An 11,358-nucleotide genomic window follows, 5' to 3' on the forward strand; every position below is an offset into this window, starting at 1 on the left:
TCAGGTCATCTGGACAGTTTTATTTTTTGTGCTGAAACATTTTGTCTTCGGTCCGGAAGGCTTCATCAAACATTTACATAGTTTTAATAACTAATTATTCAACGTAAAATGTCTTTTTAAAATAATTTTATGTGGTTTCAAGTAATTGTTCATTTACTTTATTTAAGTATTTCCTTGATATTTTTCATTTTATTTTATTTTGTCTGTTTTTGCACATTTTAAGTTATTTTTATGCATCTAAGTTATTTCATATGTTTGTTGTTGATCTTGCATTACAAATTATTTTGAACGTTACTGCTGCAGTTCTGTGGAACCAAAGATAATAAACCAGATGACACTTTTGCTGTAAAATACATTGCATGCTGGTGTTTTTTTTTTTTTGTTACTTTTAGTACCACTATAATATATATACAAAGTACATACAGGATATTGTGTCTCAACAGGGCTGTCAGAGTTGTAATGAGTTTGTGTTAGGTGGATGAATGATCTTATCATCTGACTGATGATTGCACTAATCCACATTATTATCAGAAATAGAGGGCCCCCAAACCAAATTTCGCTTAGGGCCCCATGGAGGCTTGGATGGGAGACTGCGATGAAGTGAAAACCCAAAGCAATCTGTTGTCTCCTTAGATAAATAACATTATTAACTGACTTTATATGTATATGAATGTTTCTGTTCAGTGCCCTGAGATTACTTCTGTTGCGATTTGGCGCTATATAAATAAACTGAATTGAATATATTGAAAAGGAAATACAAAACAGCCCGAATAGAAATTATAATTTGATTGACAGACGGTCCTCTGAAAGTGAGAGGACAGCAGCGAAAGCTCAGGTTCAGTTAGCTTCTGTGCTGCAAGGCCCTCCAGTGGCTCTCCAGTCCAGCATTGTGAACCACAAGTAGAGCCTTAAAATACACCCTCTTATCAGGGATGTTTCTTTTTTTGGATAACCAGTCACAGATAAAAGGCCTTTCTTTTTGTCAGCGTGTTTCAGAGAAATGTTTGTATAATATATATTGTCAGTTTAGGTTTGTTTGGTTTTGGTTGCCAGGACGTCTGGTCTGGGTGTGTTTGATTCGGTTGTCAGGCAATGCCTTTGGACTGATGTGCTGTTAGAGACCATCACCTGGGACATGTGATAGCTTATCAAAGTCTTAGCAGCCCTTCTGCTGCAATGACACACACACGCAGTCTTCACCTCCACTAGATGAGCGAGTGCTTGGTGTGTGTACTCAACGTGTCTTTGTCTACTTATATGTGTGTATGTGTGTGAATCTCCAGTTGTCAAGGGAGCCGTGGTTGGAAGGACAGCTTGACGTTTTGCTTGGCATCATGGGACATGGCTGTCACCTGACGATGCTGCCACCACGGAGATAACCTTCAGGGTGACAGCCAAGACAAAGACACACGCACACACACACACCTACACACACACACCATCACAAGAATGTATACAGCAAAACACAAACCCAGAGACACACACACATATATAGAAACAGATGCAAACGCACATCAGACCACACCTGCAAAGCTAAACACAGTGAGATTGATTCTAATTAGTGCTAATCAATATGTTGAATAATAGATTCACCACCAATTAATTAATTTTGACCTCCAGCAAACTGAAAACAGAAAATGAACTGAAGTGAAAGACAAAATAAAAATGTTCTCTTCAGTCTGTCACATGACTCTAAACAGACTCAGAGCAAAGACCTGTGACATTATTTTCTGAGTTAAATCAACAGTCAAGCTCAGAAACTATTCCCATCCCCTTTCAGACAGAGTTTCTTCTAAGAAGTGGTGGTTATTAATAAAAATGATCTGCTGATTATTAGCTGACATCATTTTGTGTCATGCAATCGATTGCAGTCGTGTTTGTAGTTATTTGACACATTCTAGACCTTTACTTACAAAACAGCAACAGCAATGTTCTCCCTGTTGTATATCAGTCATCAGTTTAGATATAAACACCTGGAGCAGAAAGGCTCTTACATCCATATGATCTTTGTGGATTTCACATCCGCCCTCAACACCATGATCCCCCAAACCCTGATGGACAAACTATTCACACTAGGACTAAGAACCCTCCATGTGCAACTGGGTCATAGACTTCTTAACAAACAGACCACAGTCAGTGAGGATCCACAATTTCTCCTCCTCCACCATAACCCTCAGCACTGGCTCTCCTCAGGGATGTGTGTTGAGCCCCCTCCTGTTTATACTGCTCATGTATGAGTGTGCAGCTATCCATCCAGGCTGTCACATTGTAAAGTTTGCAAACGATACAGCGGTGGCGGGATGCATCACAAACAATGATAAGTCCAGCTACAGGCAAGAGGTGGAACACCTGGAGAGCTGGTGCAAAGAGAATAACCTTCACATCAATGTGAAGAAGACAAAGGAGATGATTGTGGACTTCAGAAGGAACAAAAACACCTACACCCCCCTGAACATAAGAGGATCTGTGGTGGAAGTGGTCTCCAGCTACAAGTACTTGGATGTACACATTAATGACAACCTCAGCTGGAGCAACAACACCACCAGCCTGATCAAGAAAGCTCATCAGAGACTCTACTTCCTCAGACGGCTGAGACGAGCTGGTCTGAGAAGTTCAGTCCTCACCTCCTTCTACAGGTGTGCAGTGGAGAGCATCCTGTGCTCGAGCATCAATGTGTGGCATGGAGGCTGCACAGCTGCAGAAAGAAAAGCTTTGCAGAGAGTGGTGAAGGCTGCACAGAAATCTGTCGGAATCAGCCTCCCCACCATCGCAGACATCTACACCTCCAGATGCAGGAAGAGGGCCACCTGCATCATGAAGGACCCCACTCACCCAGCACACACACTTTTTGCCCCACTCCCCTCAGGAAGGAGGTTGAGGAGCATTAAGTGTAGAACCACTAGACTGAGGAACAGCTTCTACCCTGAGGCTGTTAGACTCATGAATCTCTAACCAGAATAATCACTGTGAAAAATCACATCGTGTTGCTGCTGATCTGTTTCATGTTGCTGCTGATCTGTTTCAATTTTGATGTGTTCATGCGTGCACATCCGCTCACACAGACTCATGTTCATGTTTGTGCTGATGTTCAATGTTTTATGTTATGAGTGCTTAGTGTATATTTAGTTGATGTTTTTCTTAGTTCATATCTTAGATGTTATTACTGTTTTTCTTATACATTTTATTGTTGGATGTAACTGGGATCCTGTGTACGTAATTTCGCTCCACCACATGTACCACATGAGGTGCGAATGACAATAAAGGAACTCTGACTCTGAGATATACCGTACTTTTCGCACCCGCTTTGGATGCTATCAGCCATTAAATGGCCGTTATTAGTTGTTATCATCTCCATATGTAGCGGTCAGACTGCACCTCCTGTACCTCCTAGTGGCTTTAAAGGTACATTGTTAGCATTGTTAGCGATGATAATAGCTTCACGTGGTTAGGTTTAGAGTAAAGGGTCTGGCGGTTAGGTTTAGGGTCTTGGTTAGGTTTAGGCACAAGGGTAAGGGGGTTAAGTTTAGGGTTGGTCCTCTGGGTCAGGTGTAAGGTTACGTTTAGGAAGAGGGTTACATAAGCAGGAAAAAAACAAAAAATACACTTCCTGGTTTACCCCCGTGCGACGCTGCCTATCATCAGCAATAATAATGATAATAACATACATTTAAACCTACTAGGAGGTAGGTGGGACAGTTTGAACGCTATATATGGAGATGATAACAACTAATAATGACCATTTAATGGGTTGATAACATCCGAAGCCGCACACTTTTCACTGTATAAGTCACACATTTTTGCATAATGTTGCATGCCCTGAAATTTATACAGCGAAGCGACTTATTTACATTTTTTCCCCCTATATTTATAACCCAATTTTTGGCTGAGATATGACGATTTCATTTATTCTGACATGGAAAATATTGAACACTACCATTTTCAGCTGCTAGAGGGACGTCGTCTAATGTGGCAGTGTTTGGTCAAAGGTGGGCATTGAGGCATAAAACATAATACACTATATATATTTATTCAATTCAATTTATTTATATAGTGCCAAGTCACAACATAATTAACTAAACCATGCATATGTAATAAATCAAAAGTGATTTATAATTCCCATCTAATTCAAGTAAAATTAACTTATAGTTATAAATTTCTAAAATTCATGTAACTTTGATGTATTCTTTTGTTAAGGAAAAACAATCTTCAGGAGTGGCCTATTTGGTGAAGAAAACATTTAGTTGGGAATGCTTTCCAAAGTGGACACTTATAAAACTTTGTTCAGCATCAAGTGTGCTTCACAGAGATGTCAGAGAAACAAGAACATTGCAGCCCACTCTGTGGTGCACGTTCTTTGGCTTTGTGTACTGAACATGCTCTGGAAACTGTAATAAAAATAAACTATACATGCAAAAAAAAAAATCATTCAACCTTTCTTTATACAGGTTAGTCTCACTGAGCCTCGAGGACTCATTTACAAGAGAGACCTGTTTAAAATAAATCAATATTTAACTTTTTACCATACTTGACTTAACTGAAGAAATAGCAAGGTTTTTAGGTTTAATAAAAGCCATTGTTTTTGCTGCTAATCTACAAAGAAAAGCATACATTATTACGAGGTTTACACTAACACATCTTGCATTGTCCTGGAGGCTAACAGTCTTTCCAGAGGTTTAGGAAGCCTCGTTGTTTTCCTGCAGAACTGCACTGTCATGCAGATGTCACCTAACGATCATCTCCTCTGTTCAGCACGTGGTCTTTGTTTTATGTTGAACCTTTTATATGTGTGAGAGTGAAAGAGAGAGAACCTATGTGAGTGAATCATGTGTGTGATTTTAAGTAGGTAAGTATCCCTCCCAGCATTTCCTGTCTTATGAGGCTCAGGCAGTGTTAGCTGCAGCTTTAGCACCTGCTGTCACTGCCACAGTCCTACACACTTGTCCAGACACAATGCCTTTAGCTTTGTGATGAGGATTAGTGTTAGTAATGTGTGTTAAGAGCATTAGCTTCAGCCTGGGTGTGTAGAAGATTATTGGAAAGTAGCAGACAATAACCAGGAACTGAAGTTAATTGATAGAAGTTGGTGCTGTTACTGTATATGAAAAGCCTGAAGTTTGTCAGACTCGTGCCTGAGATCTAAAGGTTTGGTAACAGATGGCATGTGCGCATGAATCTGACAGTTTGAAGGAAACAGCAGAGAAAAGTTGGTATTGTGGGCTTAAAAAGTCTCTAAAACAGAAGTCATTGACAGACTTGTGAAATTTTGATCACTTGTTTTGTTCGTTTCTTTCAATATGAGGATGCTTGTTGCTTGAACATGCAACTTTTTAGTATTTAAAATTAGCTTTTAACTTTCATTTGCTCTCACCGTGCACAAACATAAAAGCTTTAATTTATACAAATCTCTAAAATACTGTAAATGCAAATGATTAAATTGACATTCAGAAGATTTAGTCGTAAATTCATAAAATATCTTAACTGCATATCAGTTTAGGCATGCATAGGACCGTATACCAATACTCAGGATAAGATCTAATGTTTTTGTGTTTCAATTTTGTGAACGAAAGCATAATTGATTACTTCAAACTAAATAAAAAAAATCTTACAAGTTCTGTGAGTATGGGATTGGGGTCAGTTACTACTGGCCATTCAGGCCCAGTCTGGTTCACATTAGTCGGACCTTTTCAGAGCGAAAGTCAAATTTTGGGCTGACTACCTGTTGTCTCTGATTATGTTCATAACTAAGAGCATACTTTATTTGTGCAGCCAAAGGGCTCTGATCCAGTGACCTCAGGATTCTGCTGCTATTTGCCGATAATGTGGTCCTGTTGGCGTCATCGTGCCAGGATCTCCAGCTCTCATGGACTGGCTGGCAGTAGAGTGTGAAGCAGCTTTAATGAAGGTCAGCACCTCCAAATCGGAGGCCATGATCTTCAGTCAGAAAAGGGTGCACTGCCCTCTCCAGGTTGGGAGTGAGATGTTGCCTCAAATGGAAGACTTCAAGTTTCCAGGTTTTGTTCAAGAAACAAGGAAGAATGGGGCACAAGATTGACAGATTAATGCAGTTTGTGCAGTATTGCAAACACTGTGCTGGTTTGTTGGGGTGAAGGTGGAGCTGAGCTGCAAGACGCCTCTCCTTTGGAGATACGATGAAGGGGAGGGAATTGGAATGGAGCCGTTGCTCCTCCGTATATAAAAGAGCCATTTGAAGTTGTTCTGGTATACGGTTAGGATTCCCCATGATACATCTTTAGGGAGATGTTTTGGGCGTGTCCATCTAGAAGGAGACCCTGGAGAAGACCCAGAACACACTAAAATGTCTTCTTAGCTGGTCAGGGAAGACCTTGTAATTCTCCCGGAGGAGCCGGAAGAGGTGGCTGTGGAAATAGATGCCGGGGCCTCTCTGTTCAAGTTGCTGACTCCACGACCCAACTAAAGAACAAGAAGTGAGTAATAGAATGCATGAATAGATCAAATGTACCTTACAGTGATGGGCATAGTTCAGCTAATCTGCTAATAGCAGAACTAATTTTTCATTTAGCTGATTAGCATTTGGAAACCATTAGCAGAATTAGCTTCTGCTAAATTAGATTTCACCAACTTTAGGCCCGCTAACAAAATTCACAAGCTTGTCCTGTCTGTTGTGGAAGCATCTTGAAGTGTCTGTTAGGCACACTACTGGTTTACTATGTGTAGCTATATGTGACAAAACATGACTGGTTGGCGCAGTGGCGGGAAGCTGAAGGCACGCTATTGCTTACTATGTGTACACATAACAAGATGTGATTGGTCGATGCAGCTTCAACTGGAAGAAGCCAAAGACGTGATGCAGACTGAGTGACAGTCGTAGCAGTTAGCGTCCTTTTTAGCATTAGCTTCCTTTTTTTAATTTTTTTTACCTGTTTAGCATTTTAATGTTAGCAATGCTAAGTATTTAGTTAGTGGGATATTGGTTAGTGAAGCTAACTTTTTGGTTAGCTGTGCCTCCCGTTGGTATATTATATGCCATTATCAGTTTGTAGAAGAATTTTGTAGAGAAGTTTGACAATAAAAACAAAAAGTTCACTTTGTAGCATCTCATGAACTTGGTACCAAGTGCTGTGATTGGCTAAAATCTCATTATGTTGCAAACATCAACCTTTTTGTTGTCTTTTTGTTATACTGTGAAGTTATTTGATGTATCAGTTTTAAAAGATGAGGTATGTTTTCAGCTTTAGTTTTCAAGTAAATATCTCTATAGTAGCTCTATAACACAACCTAGTGTTATATGTAACAGAACAGAACATTTTAGGTAAACAAAAGTATAGGAAAATAAAATAAATGAGGTCAAATTAAATTGTAAGTTGCAAATCTTTACGTTAGCAGGATTAACGCTGCAACTCAACGTCCACTGAAAGGATTTGCAGCCTGGTCTGACTGAGGTCCTTACAAGAAGGCTGAATGAGATTTAGTGAAGACCTCACAGAGTCACAGTGTTTAAAGGTTGACTCATTGTATCACCCTCTCACTGATTAGCAGTCATCTTTCTTTGATAAGAAATATTATGATTACTGGTTTGTCTGGAGTGCTGTGGATTGAATGGCAGAGGAACCCTCAAGGCTCTCAGCTGGTGCCAGAAGCACACCAGGTAATGATGCCTATTTCAGTTCTCTCTACTTCTCGTTCATTGGCAACCTCACACTGAGACAGATTATCTCCTTTTCTCTCCTCCTCTCCTCCCATGTCGCCTTCTTTGGGAAGAAAGCCAATAGGAAGTGGGCCGAATATCTCCTGTTGGGTACTAGTAGTGTGCCACTCAGTCACCCCTTGGATTCTCAAATGTGGATGAGCACGTACACACGTTCATGTAAACACACCTGCAAAAAGTCACACGTTTAGCAACAGTGAAGACAAATGGAGGAGATGGTGATGAAGACCAGCAAACAAAAGAATCAGGAACAACAGAAAATGATACCAAGAATACACACGTAAACAAAAAGAAACAGAACGCAAAATAGCTCAGTTGGTTAACATTTTTCCAAACAGCACACATTTAAAAAATAAGAAATGTATCTGAAATACCAGAGTAAGGTGCAACAAAAGACTTTGAAATCTAGTAGAAGTCATTACCTCAGTACAGGAGAGGAAAATCCCCAACAAAAGGATCACACAGCGAGCCTCTGTAATTGAAAAGGGTTGTCATAGAAACTCCCGGCAAGAAGAAGCATCTAAAAGTGTCTGTTGACACAGCAAACAAAACAAAATTGAAGATGATACTGATATCTTTGTTTAAAGACACATGTATCCCCAATTAGATGTGAAAAACCAGACAGCTGAAAAAAATTCAATCTAAAAACACATACAGCTGTGTTTTTATGCGGCGTGTGCTAATTCTTGTTAATTCAAACAGTCAGCCTGAGTAAAGTTGTCGTATTATTAATGTGACTGACTCTGATGCGTAGACAGAAGCAGGAGGATGAAGCAAACCACGGTTCCTGTGTTTCCTGCTGAACTGCAAAACGTCTCAGTGTGTTAAAGACACAAGACTAATCATGCTCATTGTAGCCCATTTCTATGGTAACTCTCCACCGAGCAGTAATTTAGCCTCGCTAGCTAACAACACAGAGCGAGTCATTATCTTAGCGCCTGGCTAGGGCCCCCTATTTAAAGATTCACACCATGAATGAACAATTAGAGACCAGATTGCTGGTCTAAGTGGGAAAGAGACAAGAGAAAGGCAGGAGAGGCAAGACAGGCCAGTGTGTGGTCACTTCTCTGTTTGTCCATCCAGACGTCCAACCACTGAAACACTGCTGTTATAAACATTATGAAAAGCTTCAATATTCAAAACACATATTATTTTTTTACAGAAAATTTTGTTGATATAGTTTGAAAAACAACTGAAAAGTATTTTCCGCAAAGAGAGTTGAAAACTCTATTGAACATTACAGTTTTAATTCGTTACCATTTTGTTTGCAAGTCAAACTTGGAATTCCAGCAGTTTTGAATAAGCAAGTTTGGAATTTGCGTTTACGATTGTAAAATACGGACGTGTACACTATATAATCATACAAACAAAAAAGGAATTTAAAAAACAAACTGATTTTCAGGGCTGCACGGTGGCTCAGTTGGTAGAGCTGCTGCCTCTCAGCGAACAGGTCGCCAATTCAAATCCCGGCCAGGTACCTTTCTGGGTGCAGTTTGCATGTTCTTTCCGTACACGTGTGGGTTTCCTCCCACAAACCAATAACATGCATGTTAGGCTGATTGGTGACTCTAAATTGTCCCTAGGTGTGAGTGAGAGAGTGAATGGTTGTTTGTCTCATTTGTCTCTATGTGTTCCTGTGATGGACTGGAGACCTGTACAGGGTGTCCCCCACATCTCGCACAGTGATGGCTGGATATGGGCACCAGTGATCCCCGTGACCCTAAAAGGAAGAAGTGGGTAAAAGATAATGGATGGATGGATGGATGGATGGATGGATGGATGGATGGATGGATGGATGGATGGATGGATGGATGGATGGATGGATGGATGGATGGATGGATGGATGGATGGATGGATGGATGTATGTATGTTTGCTATTCAAAGTAGAGCTCTGGATAGTAAGAACAATTCAGTGTTTATTTATTTTATTTTTTCTTTGAATCAGACAGCAAAACCAAACAAGTTATAGAATGCAAATGTCAAAACAAAGACAAATCTTTATACTGTTTAGTAAAAAATATATGTCATTTAAGGGAAAAACCATTAAACAACCCATTAAAAATCAAGTGTGAAAATGAAAATCTGTATCTTCACTCAATTTCATTTTACAATGGGCAAACAATTACATCACTTCTACAACCTGAGAGGTGAAAATTAAGAGTAGGCGACATTGATCATCTCTCTTGCTTCTCACATTAGCATTTATTTTAGATACGATATGAATTTGGTTTGTAGTTTTGGTGTTCTGAGTAACAATCTTACGACGGAGCTTTAGGGTCACGCAGAAGAAAAAACAAAAAACGATTAAAGCCATAAAGCTATGAGAATAAAGTCAAATAAAGTCTTAATATTACGAGAAGTCATACAACTTGTAAAATACTTTTTTTTTCTTTTGCAGCTCGTGCTTTTTTTTCCCACGAGTCGCATCCACAGCACGACCTGTCTGTCCATCAGTCCAGTAGGCGTGTCAGCAAATGATCAATCTGAAGCAAATGAGTCGTAATATTATCCAAACTCTGACACGATAAAGCAAAGTTTACCACATTTTAACTGTGGCTAAATGAAGAATGTTGAGCATCTTGTTAAATTATACTTTGATATTGGTTTTACAAATAAGGAGATATTTAATCTGTTAGCACATCAGCATCAGATTATTATCAGTATCAAGACTTTGAACCTGCTTACAGTAAGGTGGTATGCTCTGATGGGCTGCAGCAGCTCTGCAGGTATGGAGCATTTAGCTTCTGATTGGTCATTTGCTGACATGCCTACTGGATTGATTGACAGGTCACGATGTGGATCCGGCTTGTGGAAAAAATTAATAAATAAACAAAAGCTGAAAAAAATAGTCTCGGAAGACTTTATTCTCGTAATATTAAGACTTTATTCTCGTAATATTAAGACTTTATTCAACTTTATTCTCGTAATATTAAGACTTTAGGTCAGCACGGTGGCGCAACTGGTAGAGCTGCTGCCTCTCAGCGAGCAGGTCCTTGGTTCAAACCCCGGTCCAGGGGCCTTTCTGGGTGGAGTTTGCATGTTCTCTCCGTGCATGCGTGGGTTTTCTCCAGGTACTCCGGTTTCCTCCCACAGACCAAAAACATGCATGTTAGGCTGATTGGTAACTCTAAATTGTCCCTAGGTGTGAGTGAGAGAGTGAATGGTTGTTTGTCTCGTTTGTCTCTATGTGGCCCTGTGATGGACTTGCGACCTGTCCAGGGTGTACCCCGCCCCTCGCACAGTGATTGCTGGACATGGGCACCAGCGACCCCCGTGACCCAAAATGGAATAAACGGGTAAAGATAATGGATGGATGGATGGATGGATGGATGGATGGATGGATGGATGGATGGATGGATGGATGAAGACTTTATTCAACTTTATTCTCGTAATATTAAGATTTTCTTCTCGTAATATTAAGATTTTATTTGACTTTATTCTCGTAATATTAAGACTTTATTCGACTTTATTCTTGTAATTTTAAGACTTTACTCGACTTTATTCTTGTAATATTAAGACTTTATTTGACTTTATTCTTGTAATATTAAGACTTTATTCTCGTAATATTAAGACTTTACTCAACTTTATTCTCGTAATATTAAGACTTTATTCTCGTAATATTAAGACTTTATTCTCGTAATATTAAGACTTTATTCTCGTAATATTAAGAC

Source organism: Nematolebias whitei, chromosome 3, assembly GCF_014905685.2.
Source record: "Nematolebias whitei isolate Nwh7 chromosome 3, NemWhi1, whole genome shotgun sequence".
NCBI lineage: Eukaryota > Metazoa > Chordata > Actinopteri > Cyprinodontiformes > Rivulidae > Nematolebias > Nematolebias whitei.